The 20,758-nt window shown below is 30.0% G+C and overlaps 1 long non-coding RNA gene across 1 annotated transcript in view; it reads right to left on the reverse strand.

Moving 5' to 3' along the window:
• Positions 1-8,331: 8,331 nt before the first annotated feature.
• LOC119609287 overlaps positions 8,332-20,758 on the reverse strand; it is a 121,299-nt gene continuing 108,872 nt past the window's right edge. The window contains exon 3 of the long non-coding RNA XR_005231904.1: positions 8,332-8,384. This is a non-coding gene — a long non-coding RNA (uncharacterized LOC119609287). The remainder of the gene's footprint in view (positions 8,385-20,758) is intronic.

The following is a 20,758-nucleotide window of genomic DNA, read 5'->3' on the forward strand; positions in this document are numbered from 1 at the left end:
AGAATAAACCCTGAATACCCGAACAAGGCAGGAAAATTCAATGGTATCACTGGTATAAGATAACTTACATCCATTACCATTAAACTCCACATAGATTCCTTGTTGAATTTCCCAATTGAAATGGTGGTATCTGAGACCAGAGAGTCGCTCAATTTTCCGAGCATATTCTTGCGGAATAAGGATTAGGGCTGAAAAATGAGCGCCAAAATACCTTCAAGTTATCCTCTAATTTTCCTTCTTACGCATTCACTAGAACCAGTGTTGCCAAATTGACGGTTTTCCCGTCAAATCTGACGTTTTTGAAATACCAATTGCGGAAAAAATTGCCATTTAGCGGTTAACGTGAAATCTGGAGTTTTTTTAACAGCGTTTAGCGCTTTTGCAAGGTTGAGTTATATAGTTTTTTTAACAAAAAAACAACCATGCAATTTGTTTTCGAGAGTCGAATAACGGTTAATAGAATAAGTAGAAAGCAAAAAACAAAAACGAAAAACATTATATTTCAAAAGAATTGTTGAATTGTAGTGTGTTTAAAAAAGTTAATAAATATTAAAAAAAGAGTTTTCCAAAATCAAAAAGTGTTTAAACAAAATATTTCAAAAGAAGATTAAAAGTGTTTTTAAATAAAAAAGAAAAAAAAAAAAAACAAGTGCACATACTAAAAGTGTTAAAAAATAAAATGTAAGAATTTTTATATTTTAGTTAAGTTTTATTTTAAATAGTTTTTTTATTAAATAGATGCCCCCTCAGTATCAACAAAAGTTTCGTCGTGAATGGCTGGACCATGTTAAACTTAAAGGGTGGCTCACTCAATATGAAAATGATCCGTCAAAATGTTATTGCAAGTACTGCAAATGTGTTTTGGCCGGGAAGTTAAGTGATTTAATCAATCACTCAGAAAGTCAAAAACATAAGTCTAGTGCGTCTATAAGAGGTTCTTGTTGGCGGAAACTTGATTTTAAGCCAGAAAAAGCTGATAGCTCAAAGAAACAAGAAATTGCGTTGGCGCTATTTACATGTCAACATTCCTCAAATAATTCTGTTGACCATTTAACGGAACTGTGCAAATCCAATTTTGAAGATGGTAAACAAATACGGATGCACAGAACGAAGTGCACAAATATTATTAAAAACGTTTTATCACCGCATTTCATGAAGGAATTAAGAATCGATATTGGTAATTCAAAATACAGTATCCTAATAGACGAATCAACTGATGTTGGAGTTGTTAAACTGTTAGGTAAATTTATTTTATTTATATAAATAAATAAGTAAACAAATAATGAAATTTACTTCTAGGAATTGTAATAATATATTTTAGTGCAAGCAAAAAAAAAATAGTATCCACATTTTTGGCCATCGCAGAGGTTGAAAATGCGGATTCTGAGGGCATTGCAAAAGTTATAATAGAAGAATTAAATAGACTAAAAATTTGTGTAACTAATATGCTAGGAATTGGAGTGGATAATGCCAACGTCATGGTTGGCAATAAAAAAAGCGTGTACACGGAGCTGAAAAAGAGCGTCCCAAATTTAATTTTAATTAAATGTGTTTGTCACTCAATTCAACTAGCTGTTACAAACGCATGGAAAAATTGTATGCCAGCTCACTTGGAATTTTTAGTTAACGAAACTTATAATTGGTTTTCAAGAAGCTATATTCGCCAGCAAAGTTATAAACACATTTTCGAAGCCATAAATGATGAAAAGGTAAAAACAAATAATTTTTAAAAAAGTTAAATTTCGATACAACGAAAAATAATTCCTTATAGCTTATTATATAATATATATCAATAAAAGCAATACTACAGTCTAATCTATAGTCTAGTCTCTAGTCTAGTCTATAGTCTAGTCTATAGTCTAGTCTATAGTGTAGTCTATAGTCTAGTCTATAGTCTAGTCTATAGTCTAGTCTATAGTCTAGTCTATAGTTTAGTCCATAGTTTATAAGATTTAAAAAAAAAACGGGAACTCGACATATTTAATTCATTTTTATAACGAGGTTTGTTTTATCGAAGTTTAACTATATTTCAAAAATACATTTATTAATGTACTGCTCTTTTGAATTAAGGTTCCATTAAAAGTTACAAATATTTGTGATACTCGGTGGCTTTCGATCGAAACTTCCATTGTACGGATTCTAGACCAATGGGTTGAACTAAAAACCCATTTTGGAATTGCCAAAAATTATGAAAAGTGTTTTATGGCTGCTAAATTATATGACCTATATAATAACAACATAAATTTGCTATATCTTCTTTTTTTAAAACCAATATTAACACAAATGCAGATGTTAAATAAAAGTTTTCAGAGCCAAAACGTTGACCCTACGAAACTTTTAAATGATATGGAAGTTTCTATCAACTACTTAAAGCAGTTTGTTTTAGAGCCTGATACAGAAATTGACATCTTTACTTAAGAATTCGAAAGTTACATATCTTATAATCTCTATTTGGGATTTTCCTTTGAATCAACTTTAAAGGAACTCAATAATGAAATTGGTACAGAAACCGAAACAAGCATTAGACACGATTGCGTGAACTTCGTTGTCCGTTTAATAATACAATTAAAAAAAAGGTAAACTGTTATTAATAATTATTGAACAAAAAGAAACTTACTTTATTAACTTTAAGGCTGCCAGAAAATTTTAAAATGCTTAAAATGATAAACATACTCTCTGTCGAAAAAGTTTTAAAAACAAATAAAGATGGTATAATTCCACTTTTATCCCTATTTTACAAAAGAAGAGATGTAATTGACACTATAAATTCTCAATACAAAAGTATTATATATATCAAATGGAGTGAAGTGTCTTCAACAACTAGTTTTTGGACAGAAGTGTATACCTACAAGGACTCTGCTGGGAATAACCCATTTAAAGAATTGTCAGAATTTGCATTGGAGGTTTTGTCTCTGCCGTGGTCAAATGCTGACGTCGAACGAGTATTCAGCCAACTAAATCTAGTAAAAACTAAATTACGAAATAGGCTAATAACTAGTACTGTTAATGATGTGCTTCGTGTAAGGTAAATTTCCTTTTAACTCAAAATTTTTGATTATATATACATAAATTGTTTATTTAAATAATGTAAAAAACAATATTCTGAAATTCTAAAAACACATGTACACTATATACTAGACTACAGACTAGACTATAGACTAGACTATAGACTAGACTATAGACTAGACTATAGACTAGACTATAGACTAGACTATAGACTAGACTATAGACTAGACTATAGACTAGACTATAGACTAGACTATAGACTAGACTATAGACTAGACTATAGACTAGACTATAGACTAGACTATAGACTAGACTATAGACTAGACTATAGACCAGACTATAGACTAGACTATAGACTAGACTATAGACTAGACTATAGACTAGACTATAGACTAGACTATAGACTACACTATAGACTAGACTAAACTTAAAGAAAATTGTTGGTATAATGAAATCTAAAATTGAACATAATTAATTAATTTGAAAAATTTCGCTTTAATAATATGTTTAATAAGTTTTAATATACATAAAATTTAGTGAATTTGGTTTTTTAATTAATTAATTTTTTAATGCAAATTATTTATTTTTCAAAATTTGTTAGAAATAGTAAGTATAATGTTTTTATAAATATATTGAATTTTAATTACAGATACGGTCTCAAACTTGCAAACAAATGTTGTTTCGATTACGATGTTCCAAAATCTGTACTAAGAGAAGTAGGAACAATGGCTTCTTATAATCAAAGTGCAGAAGACTGGCTCTTTGTTTTTGATAATATGTAATTATAAATCGTAAAATTATTATACATGAATTGAAAGGCGTTTTACATTACAATACTTTTTTATAATATCATTTTTTTTCTTTTCTTTAATATAATATTCATTGTCTTTAATACAATATCCAATTTATTGTCAAAATTAAACAATTTTCATTCATGTACTATGAAATTTTTTTTGGATTTCAAAAGGGATATGTGTAAAATTATAAGGAAAATCCAAAAAGACTACAAACTAATTCTGTATTTTGTAAATTGATAATACATTTCAATACAATACATTTTAAATTAAAAAATATTTTAAGATTTCAGATTGCAATACATATTTTTAATAATACATTGTATTAATACAAAATCCTCTGATGTAAAAAGACCATTAAATAACAAAACAATATAATAATTTAATGTTTTTATGCTATTTATTTGACGGAAATCTAGTGTTTTTGGAAAAATTAAATTTGGCGATTTCTGGCGATTTTTTTAGTCTGATTTGACGGAATATTGTGAAAAAAATTTGGCAACACTGACTAGAACATATAAAGACAATCCCTAAAGAGAGCAAATTAGGTGAAAAGGCTTCATGAACAGAAGACATAGTAATTGTTTTAAAATAGTTATTTGATCGTTATAAAATAACGCTGGGTTATTTCTATTTATTTATACTTTAGCATATAGTGATAGATAACATGCTACAAAATAATTGAAAATGTAAACAAATATGAGTAGAAAATATAAATAAAATAAAAATTATAAAGCTCAAATTTTATTAGAATTGCTAATATTAACATAAGCAGAAATACGAAGGAATTAAATCTCTAACGAACTGTTAAAAATAACACAGAGTTTTACTAAAATAAATTTAGAACAGACATCAAGAGAGTAACCAATGATCACTTCGACATCAATACTTCTGTGTGCCTAAGTATGTCTGAAAGCAAGAAAGCACTTTCCCTATTTTTCATTTAGATCCTTGAAATGAATCTCTCGGCATATTTTCTTTTATATTGATAAATTTTCTTTCAAAATAGTTTAAACTTTTCACAAGAATAAATTCTTTTAACACCTTATTCGGTACAAAAACTTATAGAAAATCTCTTCTAGATCCCATATATTCTCCTACATCCTCTTTTGCTCTTTTCCAACAAAAAATAAGCAAAACCTAACAAGTTGCAACATGCACCAACACAAAGCCATGTTAATAAATCTACTCATTATATTTGTTGCTAATAAATATTCTTACAACAAAATAAACAAAAACACTCTCAATTATCTCAATTTTTGTACTCATTAATTTTAAACTGTGCTTTTCTCACAGTGTTTGCACAAGTATTGGTAAAAATTTGTCTGTTTTTGTCGGATGATAAAGTGCATTTTTGAGCGTGTATGAAAAAAAGTAAGTATCTCATTGTTGCTGTTGCCACTGCTACATTTTGCTGTTTGCTGCACCAGCAGCATTGCTTGAGTACAATGACCACAAAATGTTTATATTGTTTTTAAGTTTATATACTTGGTGTTGTTGTAGTTGTTGCTTTTTTTTTTGTTGTATATCTGTTGTATAGTATATTAAAAATTTGACCCAGAAAAATTGACTAAAGTGCAAAATATGAACGAAAAAAACGCACTCACTCATTCGCATATTTTGTTGAGAAAGAAAACTGATACAGAAAATATATAAATAAAATAAAACAGATGGAAGCCGAAACAAAATTGTACAAAAAAAAAAAAAAAAAAAATCAACAACATGAAATACTACCAAAAAATTAACCTATTGGGGACGAGGTATGGGTAGAGAAGGGTATACCTAAAAATCTTTAAAAACAATAGGCAGAAAAAGAGACTCCAGATTATGATTCGGATTCGGTCTGGACTATAGAATAGTCTATAGTCTGGACTATAGAATAGTCTATAGTCTGGACTATAGAATAGTCTATAGTCTGGACTATAGAATAGTCTATAGTCTGGACTATAGAATAGTCTATAGTCTGGACTATAGAATAGTCTATAGTCTGGACTATAGAATAGTCTATAGTCTAGACAATAAAATAGTCTAGACTATGGAACAGTATATTGTCTGGACTATAGAGCAATCTATAGTCAGGACTATAGAACAGGCTATAGTCTGTACTATAGAACAGGCTATAGTCTGGACTATAGAACACCATACAGTCTGGGCTATAGAACACCATATAGTCTGGACTATAGAATAGTCTATAGTCTGGACTATAGAATAGTCTATAGTCTGGACTATAGAACAGTCTATAGTCTGGACTATAGACCATTCTATAGTCTGGACTATAGAATAGTATATAGTCTGGACTTTAAAACAGTCTATAGTCTGGACTATAGAATAGTCTATAGTCTGGACTATAGAATATTCTATAGTTTGGACTATACAATAGTCTATAGTCTGGACTATTGAATAGTCTATAGTCTGGACTATAGAATAGTCTATAGTCTGGACTATAGAATAGTCTATAGTCTGGACTATAGAATAGTCTATAGTCTGGACTGTAGAATAGTCTATAGGCTGGACTATAGAACACCATATAGTCTGGACTATAGAATAGACTATAGTCTGGACTATAGAATAGTCTATAGTCTAAACTATAAAACAGTGTATAGTCTGGACTATGGAACAGTATATAGTATGGACTATAAACCATTCTATAGTCTGGACTATAGAATAGTCTATAGTTTGGACTATTGAATAGTCTATAGTCTGGACTATAGAATAGCCTATAGTCTGGACTATAGAACAGGCTATAGTCTGAACTATAGAACAGGCCATAGTGGACTATAGAACAGGCTATAGTCTAGACTATAGAACAGTCTATAGTCTGGACTATAGAACAGTTGTAGTCTGGGCTATAGAACAGTCTATAGTCTGGGCTATAGAACAGTCTATAGTCTGGACAATAGAACATTCTATAGTCTGGACTATAGAACAGTCTATAGTCTGGTCTATAGAACAGTCTATAGTATGGTCTATAGAACAGTCTATAGTCTGGTCTATAGAACAGTCTATAATCTTGTCTATAGAACAGTCTACAGTCTGGACTATAGAACAGTCTATAGTCTGGACTATAGAACATTCTATGGTCTGGATTATAGAACAGTCTATAGTCTATACTATAGATTAGTCTATAGTCTGGATTATAGATTAGTCTATAGTCTGTAGTCTAGACTATAGAATAGTCGATTATCCGTACTAAAGAATGGCATATTTTCCTGACTATAGTCTATAATATACATTAAAGAATAATACATAGCCCAGACCATAGAATAGTCATAAAAACGGTTTAGTTTTGTGCGTCAATGGGTTAATAAAAAGGAGTTTCGTTTATGTATGTTAAAACCCAGAATTAAAGTTACGCATTTGTGTACGTTCACATACTTGCATTCATACGCAATGTGTTTTGGAGTCACCTACAGCAGATCAGGTAAGTATAATATGTTTAACTATAGTTTTGGCAAAACAGAGTTTCATCTCAGAAAAATCGTAGCAAAAATTTATGGAACAAACTCTGCAATAAATATATATCATTAATGCGACAGCAGTTTCCCATAAGATCTAGTTACCGGTCTAGCTCTTGGGGGAAAATAAAACTTTCATAATTAATAAGAGCTTGTAATTTAACGTCTGTTTAGAACAGAGATATATAAAGCTCTCTCATGGGTTCACATAGAAACTAGTTTTAGAAAGTAGTTACTACTTTAAGTATTCTGCCTTAGCTCCTTCAAAATTCTCTAGACACCACTCGAAAATTTTACTGCAGCTTATTGTCGAAATTTTGTTCTCCGATTTGTTTTTTTTTGTTGCAGTAAAAGGTGCTTAAATTGCTGCTATATATTTTATGGATTTTGTTTACATATGTATTTACAACCTTTAAGGTTTCATTACAAGCTAAACTGCAACTTATGTAAACAAAATTTAACGGTATTTTCAGTTATTTTTTGTTTTTGTATGGACTCAAAAGAATAACCTTAACTTAAATATGATGTTTCAGATACAAAAAAAAACTAAAAAGGAAAATATTGTAAAAAAAACTTATAAAAGAAAGTTTAATTAAAAATTTCAAGTTTAAAAGAAACCTGTTTCAAAATTGAGCAAAAGTATTTATAGATGACAACATCTAGAGATCTCTTTCGGAGGGAAATTGTGTATATATAACACTAAAGGTATAATATTGAAAATTTATGAGTTTTAAAGAAATCCTTAGCGTTTTGTATAAGTTATGGGAACAATTAACAGTTTAGCAACTCAATTAATTTACTTGTAAGATTAATGTAAAGTTAATTGTTTGACAGCTGTTTAAAAATCAATTAATATTCACAAACTATGAGATTTATATATATATATTTCTTAGAAATGGTCTTAATTACGGCACCTTAAATTGACTATATGAGTTTCAAATCGAAAATTTGTAATACTAAAGATTTCAGTATTTTGACTTTTTTTTTATAAAATCGCCGACCTTTTTATGAAAAAATATCTTATTAATTCTTAGGATTAATTTCGATTACTTTTTTTAAAAAAACACTTACCTTATAAAAAGAAAATCCAACGCTGCAAAAGGAATGCTCGCGTCATAACCTAGATGGCCTGCAATAAAAAAGGAAATATTTTAATATAAATTTTAAAATAAATTACTTAATACGTTTTATTAAAAATCTATACAAATTGATTATATTAACAATTTACATAATTGTAATTAACTTTGATCATTGAGAGTAAAAATCTCATTTGCAGATTATAATCATTACAGTTTTTTAAAAAACTTGTTAGAAAATTCAATAGAAGTTTCTATCCCGAATCTTCATGAAACAAATTGTAACTAACTAAGTAACTAACTACTAACTAACTAACTAACTAACTAACTAACTAACTAACTAACTAACTAACTAACTAACTACTAACTAACTAACTACTACTAACTAACTAACTAACTAACTAACTAACTAACTAACTAACTAACTAACTAACTAACTAACTAACTAACTAACTAACTAACTAACTACTAACTAACTAACTAACTAACTAACTAACTAACTAACTAACTAACTAACTAACTAACTAACTAACTAACTAACTAACTAACTAACTAACTAACTAACTAACTAACTAACTAACTAACTAACTAACTACTAACTAACTAACTAACTAACTAACTAACTAACTAACTAACTAACTAACTAACTAACTAACTAACTAACTAACTAACTAACTAACTAACTAACTACTAACTAACTAACTAACTAACTAACTAACTAACTAACTAACTAACTAACTAACTAACTAACTACTAACTAACTACTAACTAACTAACTAACTAACTAACTAACTAACTAACTAACTAACTAACTAACTAACTAACTAACTAACTAACTAACTAACTAACTAACTAACTAACTAACTAACTAACTAACTAACTAACTAACTAACTAACTAACTACTAACTAACTAACTAACTAACTAACTAACTAACTAACTAACTAACGAACTAACTAACTACTAACTAACTACTAACTAACTAACTAACTAACTAACTAATACTACTAACTACTAACTAACTAACTAACTAACTAACTAACTAACTAACTAACTAACGTAACTAACTAACTAACTAACTAACTAACTAACTAACTACTAACTAACTAACTAATTAACTACTAACTAACTAACAACTAACTAACTAACTAACTAACTAACTACTAACTAACTAACTACTAACTAACTAACTAACTAACTAACTAACTAACTAACTAACTAACTAACTAACTAACTAACTAACTAACTAACTAACTAACTACTAACTAACTAACTAACTAACTAACTAACTAACTAACTAACTAACTAACTAACTAACTAACTAACTAACTAACTAACTAACTAACTAACTAACTAACTAACTAACTAACTAACTAACTAACTACTAACTAACTAACTAACTAACTAACTAACTAACTAACTAACTAACTAACTAACTAACTAACTAACTAACTAACTAACTAACTAACTAACTACTAACTAACTAACTACTAACTAACTAACTAACTAACTAACTAACTAACTAACTAACTAACTAACTAACTAACTAACTAACTAACTAACTAACTAACTAACTAACTAACTAACTAACTAACTAACTAACTAACTACTAACTAACTAACTAAACTACTAACTAACTACTACTAACTAACTACTAACTAACTAACTACTAACTAACTAACTAACTAACTAACTAACTAACTACTAACTAACTAACTAACTAACTAACTAACTAACTAACTAACTACTAACTAACTAACTAACTAACTAACTAACTAACTAACTAACTACTAACTAACTAACTAACTAACTAACTAACTAACTAACTAACTAACTAACTAACTAACTAACTAACTAACTAACTACTAACTAACTAACTAACTAACTAAATACTAACTAACTAACTAACTAACTATTAACTAACTAACTGTTCAAATAATTTCAATTCCACGATATGAGTTCATCTCAACACATTCATATTCCTCCGCTCATGATGCCAACTGTCTCAAGGATATAACGCTAACGGATTTAATAGAATTTGTAACAAGTATCGGTTGGTTCCAAATCAGATATTATTTTAAGTATGGAAATTGCTAAGTGTATTACGAAGGGTTAAATGGTTTCTGAATATATCCTCCTAATAGCAAGATACTCATGTTATTCAGAAAAGTTTTCAATTTAAAATAGTTTTTAATAAATTATAAATTTATTATTCATTTATTTACAGAAAATTAACTTGTTCTAAAACAAAACGATGAGAAGGACGGACATACTGTCTTTTGAAAGCTGGCATAATGCTATAGAATTTTTAGTCCTTCAATTACGATTTAGCTAGGTCCAATGTCTAATTGTTCTTGGAAGATAATAAGCGGAGTGGAGTATGTAGAACGCATTTAAAATATTCTGAGTATGAACTTAGTTCACGATCGAAATCTGAACCAGTTACATACTTTATACACAAAATTTGATGGCTTTATTAGGGGTGTCACTTATTTTGAACACATTTCAAAGCAAATTTTATAGAGTTTAATGATTTAAATTTCCATTTGAAATTTGAGATATATAGAATCTTCAAAACTTTTTTCCAACTTACACTTTTTGAAACTAGGAAGTATTTTTATAACAATGGAATTTATTTTTTATATTTAATTTTTTTAATTAATTGATTTTTTATTGTATTTATTTTTTTCTAGAATCTAAAAATTCTTAGTTACATTAAACAAATTTTATGACAACTTTACAGGTTCAATAAAAACGAAATGACACAAGCACACCGCTAACTAAACAAGTCCGTTACTTTTTGAGCTGATGGGGGAAATAACGTTTTGTGTAAACACACGATTTGTAAACGACTAATTGTAAATTACAAACGCATTTCTAAAGTTTAAAAAGTCAAGAGCAAGTATTTAAAAAAAAAAAAAATAACAAAGTGTTTACACTAGACATAGGTAATGTATCAGATAAAATGGATTTATCAGTAAGATATATCGGTTTTAAGAAATTACTCAAGATTTTGGAAGGAAAGAAAAAAAGTGGTTGAGATAACAAATTAAGCAATTTTCTGACTAAGATAATAGCAGAAGTGATTAAATAACTTCTAAATTATATTCTGATTAGATATAGGAAAACTTTAGTTGCCCTAATCAAATTTTGTAAAAGCAACCAAAAACGCTTTTTAAACACTTTTAAATTTCTTAGTTTTTTTTTTTTTATAAAAATATTGTTGATATCTTGAAAAAACTAGCAATTTAATCAATAATCTTTAAATACAAAAATTGGTTGTAACAATATTTTAGTTGTCCCAAATAAAATTGGTTATGGCAACTAACATTTCTTTGTTTACCAATAAAATTTGTGACTTTTTGTTGAGAATTTAAACTTAAGCTAGTGTGCCTAACTTCTTGTAACATTTAGCAAAAAAGTAAAAGCAAATGCTACTAAAAAGGTGCGCGCGCTTGCGCAAAAAAAGCTCTCCCTCTATTTAGTGTTTTATTGTTTTTTCTTTTTTTCATCGTGTGCATATAAATTCTATTAAGATTTCTTATTAAGATCTTGCAAATAATAAATAAATACCGGAATTAATTAATTTTTATAAACATTTGTAATTGCTGGCAGTAAGTATGTATGTATGTAAGTGTAAAATATCAACAAAATAAGAACATAAAACAAGACTAGACAAAACTATGTACTAAGGCTACTGGTAGAAAACAAAGACAACAAGTTGTTTACAAGTTCTAACTATCCGAGAGAATTCTCTCTTTTTTTCACCCATAATTCTTTAATTTTGAAGGTTAAGCAAGAGTAAATCTATTCTATTCCATTCCAAATTGTTTGCATTTACTATGTTCTGAGAATTCTTAGCGGCCACCACCATCACAAACTGGAATTGAAATAGCGGTAGCTTATAGTGCAATAAACAAACTTAATAAATTGTTTTAAATGGCGCTTAACTTTATTTATCAGGTTTTAAAATGACTAGAACAAAATGTTAAACAACAACAATAACATAAAAAATTCTAAAGTTAAGTCCAAGGAGAATTTGAAATGGTCACAGAATTTATAAAAAAAAAATGTATGTACTTATGTATTTCTAAGTGTAAAGTGGTTTCAAGAGAACCACTTAAGATATTCTTTAAAAATAATTCTATTCTAAATTACACTCGTGGTTAAAAATTAGTAAAATTTGGGAAAATTTCGATAAACAATGCAATTTTGGCCAAGACTTTGGTGGCAATGAAGATTAACCAACTCTTATAATAAATTTAAATAGACCCATAAGAAACATACACGTTCGGTTCTTTATTCTCATTTGGGCTGGCTAAATATTCTCCGTTTTTAATCTCCCTAATAAACCGTCTCTATAACTGGTCGCTGTGTACATCCTGGATCAAAATCTGACCCATCTCTCAAAGAATTCACCCGATAGTCTTGAGACCACCATAAGATCAGCTATCGAAACTATATTCTAGTCGCTTGTGGGGTACCGTATAAATTGCGGATTCTTCTTTTTGCAAGAACTATCACTTCGAGTTTCACGCTAGAACAAACTTCCGGTTATCAGCAGAAGTAATGTTAACTTTGTCAGGAATGTTTTTCAACTCTTTGGATCCTTAAAGTTCAACGTCCTTAATATACTGTGATTGACTTATTCCCAACTATAATTCCCATTTTACCAATGTGGGTTTTTGCTTATTGGATGGAGCCTTTCTATGGCTCCGTAGGATCAGTCTCGCACCTAACGGCTTTAAGAATCATTTCTATAAGCGGTATGCTCTGTAGCGATGTTTTTGAAAGCGATAATGCTACTTTGCTTCCAAATATATCTGAGAACATGTACTTTCTCAGTAGCACGCAAATTACTGTAGCATGAGATAACTCGGGTTTACAGTATAATAGCATTTACAGAGGTGAACCAGAAGCTCTCGAAAGACAAGTGAGACATACACTGGTGTCAATGAGGACTAACCTAGTTCAGTCTAAGTTATGTGATTGATCAGTGCCGTTCCAGTACAGTTTCAGTTCTAGTTCAGTTCTAGTTCAGTTCTAGTTCAGTTCTAGTTCAGTTCTAGTTCAGTTCTAGTTCAGTTCTAGTTCAGTTCTAGTTCTGTTGTAGTTCAGTTCTAGTTCAGTTCTAGTTCAGTTCTAGTTCAGTTCAGTTCTAGTTCAGTTCTAGTTCAGTTCTAGTTCAGTTCTAGTTCAGTTCTAGTTCAGTTTTAGTTCAGTTCTAGTTCAGTTCTAGTTTAGTTCTAGTTCAATTCTAGTTCAGTTCTAGTTCAGTTCTAGTTCAGTTCTAGTTCAGTTCTAGTTCAGTTCTAGTTCAGTTCTAGTTCTAGTTCAGTTCTAGTTAAGTTCTAGTTAAGTTCTAGTTTAGTTCTAGTTCAATTCTCGTTCAGTTCTAGTTCAGTTCTAGTTCAGTTCTAGTTCAGTTCTAGTTCAGTTCTAGTTCAGTTCTAGTTCAGTTCTAGTTCAGTTCTAGTTCAGTTCTAGTTCAGTTCTAGTTCAGTTCTAGTTCAGTTCTAGTTCAGTTCTAGTTCAGTTCTAGTTCAGTTCTAGTTCAGTTCTAGTTCAGTTCTAGTTCAGTTCTAGTTCAGTTCTAGTTCAGTTCTAGTTCAGTTCTAGTTCAGTTCTAGTTCAGTTCTAGTTCAGTTCTAGTTCAGTTCTAGTTCAGTTCTAGTTCAGTTCTAGTTCAGTTCTAGTTCAGTTCTAGTTCAGTTCTAGTTCAGTTCTAGTTCAGTTCTAGTTCAGTTCTAGTTCAATTCTAGTTCAGTTCTAGTTCAGTTCTAGTTCAGTTCTAGTTCAGTTCTAGTTCAGTTCTAGTTCAGTTCTAGTTCAGTTCTAGTTCAGTTCTAGTTCAGTTCTAGTTCAGTTCTAGTTCAGTTCTAGTTCAGTTCTAGTTCAGTTCTAGTTCAGTTCTAGTTCAGTTCTAGTTCAGTTCTAGTTCAGTTCTAGTTCAGTTCTAGTTCAGTTCTAGTTCAGTTCTAGTTCAGTTCTAGTTCAGTTCTAGTTCAGTTCTAGTTCAGTTCTAGTTCAGTTCTAGCTCAGTTCTAGTTCAGTTCTAGTTCAGTTCTAGTTCAGTTCTAGTTCAGTTCTAGTTCAGTTCAGTTCTAGTTCATTCTAGTTCAGTTCTAGTTCAGTTCTAGTTCAGTTCTAGTTCAGTTCTAGTTCAGTTCTAGTTCAGTTCTAGTTCAGTTCTAGTTCAGTTAGTTCAGTTCTGTCAGTTCTAGTTCAGTTGTTGTTCAGTTGTTGTTCAGTTGTTTCAGTTAGTTCAGTTCTAGTTCAGTTCTAGTTCAGTTCTAGTTCAGTTCTAGTTCAGTTCTAGTTCAGTTCTAGTTCAGTTCTAGTTTCAGTTTCTAGTTCAGTTCTAGTTCAGTTCTAGTTCAGTTCTAGTTCAGTTCTAGTTCAGTTCTAGTTCAGTTCTAGTTCAGTTCTAGTTCAGTTCTAGTCAAGTTCTAGTTCAGTTCTAGTTTAGTTCTTGTTTAGTTCTAGTTCAGTTTCAGTATAGTTTTAGATCTTCAGTTAGCAACTGACGTACTTATCGAACCCTCCCTTCTCAAAATTTTTAAATTATATTTTTTATTTTAGTACCACATATAGTGTCGCCAGCTAATTATTTCCATGATCGTTTATGGCAGCATATTTGTAATAATTAAGAAATCAATTAATAAAGTTATAAAAGCTACAAACCGTAGATAAACTTGAAGGTGTTACGAATTTATAACATGTAAGTTGTATACATAAATAATATTAAGACAAAAAACAGGATTTTTATTATTAAACCCACGAAACAGGTGGCAATAATGAAAATTTGTAACAGGTACAAAAATAAAAGACTTTTTGGAAGTTAAGAAGTTCTTGAAGCACTACAAGAACATTTATGACTATTAAAGTGAAATAACCAATATTTGAACTTGATTTATTACCCCTCTAACACCTTTCAATTCTCTTGCATTTATTATTAGGTTTTGGAATTTTATGTGAATTAATTATTCGCTGTAATAATTTATTTTATAATTTATTCCACTAACGGTAAATAGTATTAAATGACCATAAATTAACAAGATTGTACTTAATAGTATTCCATAGAGTTAGAATAAAAAATGAAATATTAATTGTTATTCATGAATTTAATGACAGGTTAAATGAGAAACTTTTTAAAACTATAAGTTGAAACTAAATATTATACAATTTAATAAAGAAATGTAAAATCAGGGGTTAGAGGAAATCCGGAATTGAAATGTTAGAGTTGAGTAAAAATAGTTGATGTAAGAACTATGAAGTTCTAGATTAAGGGTAAACTATTTTATTTTAAATGGTTCTTCGAATCTTAAAATTGTTTTTCTCGTTAACTTGTTTATAATTCTTAAGATATCTTTTATTAATTGTGGTACAATCTTATACAAATGGTCCTTTGAACCTTAATATTGACTCCTTACCTATCAATGGCTCTCATTTTCAATTAACTGATTTTAGTTTTTAATACTTTTTTGTATATTTTCTTTTGCAGTTTTCCAATGACTCTTTTTTCTATATTCCCGCTCTGAGAACTTTTTTCTTTAAATGATCACCAGTAGTCGCAAAAATACTAGTTTACAGCAATTAATGACAGCAAGAATACGAAAAAAGAAAAAAAATAAACGTTTTGCGCGTTAACTTTGACATTGAAATTGTTAATAAAATACTCATAATTTATGGCAAATTAATTAAGAATGCAAAAAAATACAATACTTAAGTACGTTTATTAAGAGGGGAAGGTAAGCCTAAACAAGTATGTAGGATTTGATAATCTTTTATGTTCTGAATAATTCAGTTCTAGTTCTGTTCTAGTTTTGTTCTAGTTCTGTTCTAGTTCTGTTCTAGTTCTGTTCTAGTTCTATTCTAGTTCTATTCTAGTTCTGTTCTAGTTCTGTTCTAGTTCTGTTCTAGTTCTGTTCTAGTTCTGTTCTAGTTCTGTTCTAATTCTGTTCTAGTTCTGTTCTAGTTCTGTTCTAATTCTGTTCTAGTTCTGTTCTAGTTCTGTTCTAGTTCTGTTTAGTTCTGATCAAGTTCTGTTCTAGTTCTGTTCTAGTTCTGGTCCTAGTTCTGTCTGTTCTAGTTCTGTTCTAGTTCTGTTCTAGTTCTGTTCTAGTTCTGTTCTGTTCTAGTTCTGTTCTAGTTCGTTCTAGTTCTGTTCTGTTCTAGTTCTGTTCTAGTTCTGTTCTAGTTCTGTTCTGTTTGCTAGTTCTGTTCTAGTTCTGTTCTAGTTTCTGTTCTAGTTCTGTTCTAGTTCTGTTCTATGTTCTGTTCTAGTTCTGTTCTAGTTCTGTTCTAGTTCTGTTCTAGTTCTGTTCTAGTTCTGTTCTAGTTCTGTTCTAGTTCTGTTTCTAGTTCTGTTCTAGTTCTGTTCTAGTTCTGTTCTAGTTCTGTTCTAGTTCTGTTCTAGTTCTGTTCTAGTTCTGTTCTAGTTCTGTTCTAGTTCTGTTCTAGTTCTGTTCTAGTTCTGTTCTAGTTCTGTTCTAGTTCTGTTCTAGTTCTGTTCTAGTTCTGTTCTAGTTCTGTTCTAGTTCTGTTCTAGTTCTGGTCTAGTTCTAGTTCTAGTTCTGTTCTAGTTCTGTTCTAGTTCTGTTCTAGTTCTGTTCTAGTTCTGTTCTAGTTCTGTTTCTAGTTCTGTTCTAGTTCTGTTCTAGTTCTGTTCTAGTTCTGTTCTAGTTCTGTTCTAGTTCTGTTCTAGTTCTGTTCGAGTTCTGTTCTAGTTCTGTTCTATTCTGTTCAGTTCTGTTCTAGTTCTGTTCTAGTTCTGTTCTAGTTCTGTTCTAGTTCTGTTCTGTTCTGTCTAGTTCTGTTCTAGTTCTGTTCTAGTTCTGTTCTAGTTCTGTGCTAGTTCTGTGCTAGTTCTGTTCTAGTTTTGTTCTAGTTCTGTTCTAGTTCTGTTCTAGTTCTGTGCTAGTTCTGTGCTAGTTCTGTTCTAGTTCTGTTCTAGTTCTGTTCTAGTTCGGGTTCCTAGTTCTGTTCTAGTTCTGTTCGGCAGTTCTGTTTCTAGTAATGTTCTAGTTCTGTGCTAGGTTCTGTTCTAGTTCTAGTTCTGTTCTAGTTCTGTTCTAGTTCTGTTCTAGTTCTGTTCTATTGTCTGTTCTAGTTCTAGTTCTGTTCTAGTTCTGTTCTGTTCTAGTTCTGTTCTAGTTCTGTTCTAGTTCTGTTCTAGTTCTGTTCTAGTTCTGTTCTAGTTCTGTTCTAGTTCTGTTCTAGTTCTAATTCTGTTCTAGTTCTGTTCTAGTTCTGTTCTAGTTTTTTCTAGTTCTGTTCTAGTTCTGTTCTAGTTCTGTTCTAGTTCTGTTCTAGTTCTGTTCTAGTTCTGTTCTAGTTCTGTTCTAGTTCTGTTCTAGTTCTGTTCTAGTTCTGTTCTAGTTCTGTTCTAGTTCTGTTCTAGTTCTGTTCTAGTTCTGTTCTAGTTCTGTTCTAGTTCTGTTCTAGTTCTGTTCTAGTTCTGTTCTAGTTCTGTTCTAGTTCTGTTCTAGTTCTGTTCTAGTTCTGTTCTAGTTCTGTTCTAGTTCTGTTCTAGTTCTGTTCTAGTTCTGTTCTAGTTCTAGTTCTAGTTCTAGTTCTGTTCTGTTCTAGTTCTGTTCTAGTTCTGTTCTAGTTCTTTTCTAGTTCTGTTCTAGTTCTGTTCTAGTTCTGTTTAGTTCTGTTCTAGTTCTGATCTAGTTTTGATCTAGTTCTGTTCTAGTTCTGTTCTGTTCTAGTTCTGTTCTAGTTCTGTTCTAGTTCTGTTCTAGTTTTGTTCTAGTTCTGTTCTAGTTCTGTTCTAGTTCTGTGCTAGTTCTGTGCTAGTTCTGTTCTAGTTCTGTTCTAGTTCTGTTCTAGTTCTGTTCTAGTTCTGTTCCAGTTCTGTTCTAGTAATGTTCTAGTTCTGTTCTAATTCTGTTCTAGTTCTGTTCTAGTTCTGTTCTAGTTCTGTTCTAGTTCTGTTCTAGTTCTGTTCTAGTTCTGTTCTAGTTCTGTTCTAGTTCTGTTCTAGTTCTGTTCTAGTTCTGTTCTAGTTCTGTTCTAGTTCTGTTCTAGTTCTGTTCTAGTTCTGTTCTAGTTCTGTTCTAGTTCTGTTCTAGTTCTGTTCTAGTTCTGTTCTAGTTCTGTTCTAGTTCTGTTCTAGTTCTGTTCTAGTTCTGTTCTAGTTCTGTTCTAGTTCTGTTCTAGTTCTGTTCTAGTTCTGTTCTAGTTCTGTTCTAGTTCTAGTTCTGTTCTAGTTCTAGTTCTGTTCTAGTTCTAGTTCTGTTCTAGTTCTGTTCTAGTTCTGTTCTAGTTCTGTTCTAGTTCTGTTCTAGTTCTGTTCTAGTTCTGTTCTAGTTCTGTTCTAGTTCTGTTCTAGTTCTGTTCTAGTTCTGTTCTAGTTCTAATTCTGTTCTAGTTCTGTTCTAGTTTTGTTCTAGTTCTGTTCTAGTTCTGTTCTAGTTCTGTTCTAGTTCTGTTCTAGTTCTGTTCTAGTTCTGTTCTAGTTCTGTTCTAGTTCTGTTCTAGTTCTGTTCTAGTTCTGTTCTAGTTCTGTTCTAGTTCTGTTCTAGTTCTGTTCTAGTTCTGTTCTAGTTCTGTTCTAGTTCTGTTCTAGTTCTAGTTCTGTTGTTCTAGTTCTGTTCTAGTTCTGTTCTAGTTCTTTTCTAGTTCTGTTCTGTTCTAGTACTATGTTATGTTTAGTTCTGTTCTAGTTCTGATCTAGTTTGATCTAGTTCAGTGTTATGATTACTTTCACTTGGCATACTTCCCTTAGAATAAAGTGCTGTTTATTAGCTTAGACTCTATGTATAAACCGTCTGAGAATGTTAGATATATAAATAAAGAAACGAGGCATAATATTGCTTTTTACAAATATATTTGAAAAATTATTATAAAAGTACCCCTACTAAGGTTTTTACACACTTACAGATACAGCCTTGGCATGAAGACACAGTAGAATATAAAATAAAGACAGTGTTTAGGAGAAAAGACAATTCAAGTCTTAACTTATGAATATTTGTTTTAAAAACAAAATTACAGAAAAAGGTACTTTTGTTTTTGGGGAAAGTGCCTGATTGGTACTATTAATATACATACTTACATACACAGATACATGTGTACATTTCCCTTTCTATTTTATTTATTTCTGCTGATTTTAGCTTCCTTTACAATCACATTTGTTTCGTTTTTCTTTAAGTTCATTAATCTAAATTAACTAATTTTCATCTGGTTGACCCAGAACTGAACAAGACACTTAACAGTTGTGGCGAGAGCAAATACTTTTGTCACTAGTCTGTCATCATTCAATATTTTGTGGTGGGTTGCCTTAATGGGCTAAAATCAAAGTGTGGAAAATTTACAGAATATTAATGCAGTTTTTCGACAACTAAATCTAAACAAATAATTTCTTTTAAAAACTATAAATATCTATTTATTTTCGTTGTAAAGTAAACACTTAAGTTTGATAATTCTTGGCAAACATTTTGATTTTTTGAAATAAAATTTCATTTAATAACTAAAATCAAGTTCTAGGCAAAATTTAGAACATCTGATACTGAAAACAATGCGTTCGCTATGCTATCTAGAATTTGAAATCTTTTTAATAATGTATCGAAATTTTTTTGAAATTGAAACACACGTAGAATATTTATTTTTTTTTTAGTTTTAAACATATATATTTTTTTTAAGAAATGACAAATTTGACCCAGAATTTGTTCTTACATTTTAGGGTGGCGGGTTGGTTGGTTGACTGGCAGTCTGTTTTTATAAATGAGTGATGAGTTTTAGTTTTTTGAAGAAAAAAACTAAAATTTCATAATGACAGTGGTGTGTATGTTTATTAACTTTTTTTCTATATTTACCTAGTTTTTTTCTTAATTTTTTTCTGTTTGCTTATCTTAAATTTCTTATTATATTTTTTATTATTATCTTGACAAAATATGTAAACAATAGTTTTGAAAATAAACAAATATAAAACAAATAGTATTTGAAGTTAAAAAAATAATAAAATTGACCCAGAAAAACTTTGTTATATTTAAGTATATGTGATAAGTTAAAAAAAAGTTTAAACATTTTAAAATGTATAATTTAAAGAAAAATGCTTAAGAAAGTACCAGGAAAGTGATAAATAACACAATTGAATAGCTTTTTTATAACTATTTATACTAAATAGTAAAAAATCGATGTATGATAGTCCAGTCGGTTAGTTCAAAGAACATAGCTTAGACAATAGGCTTCTACAGAACTATAGACAATAGTACAGACTAGACTTTAGACTAGACAATGGACTAGATTATAGAATATGGACCGGACTATACAAAGACTGTAGACTAGACTATTCAGACTTAGAATATAGTCCAAATTTTAGACTAAAGTCCAAATTTATGACTAGACTATAGTCCAGACTATAGATTAGACTTGAACTAGACTTGTATTAGATCTGAACTAGAACTGAACTAGAACTGAAC

This window comes from Lucilia sericata, unplaced genomic scaffold, assembly GCF_015586225.1.
Source record: "Lucilia sericata isolate MDLA Ls3-8-SP2 unplaced genomic scaffold, ASM1558622v1 Contig000957F_arrow, whole genome shotgun sequence".
Lineage (NCBI taxonomy): Eukaryota > Metazoa > Arthropoda > Insecta > Diptera > Calliphoridae > Lucilia > Lucilia sericata.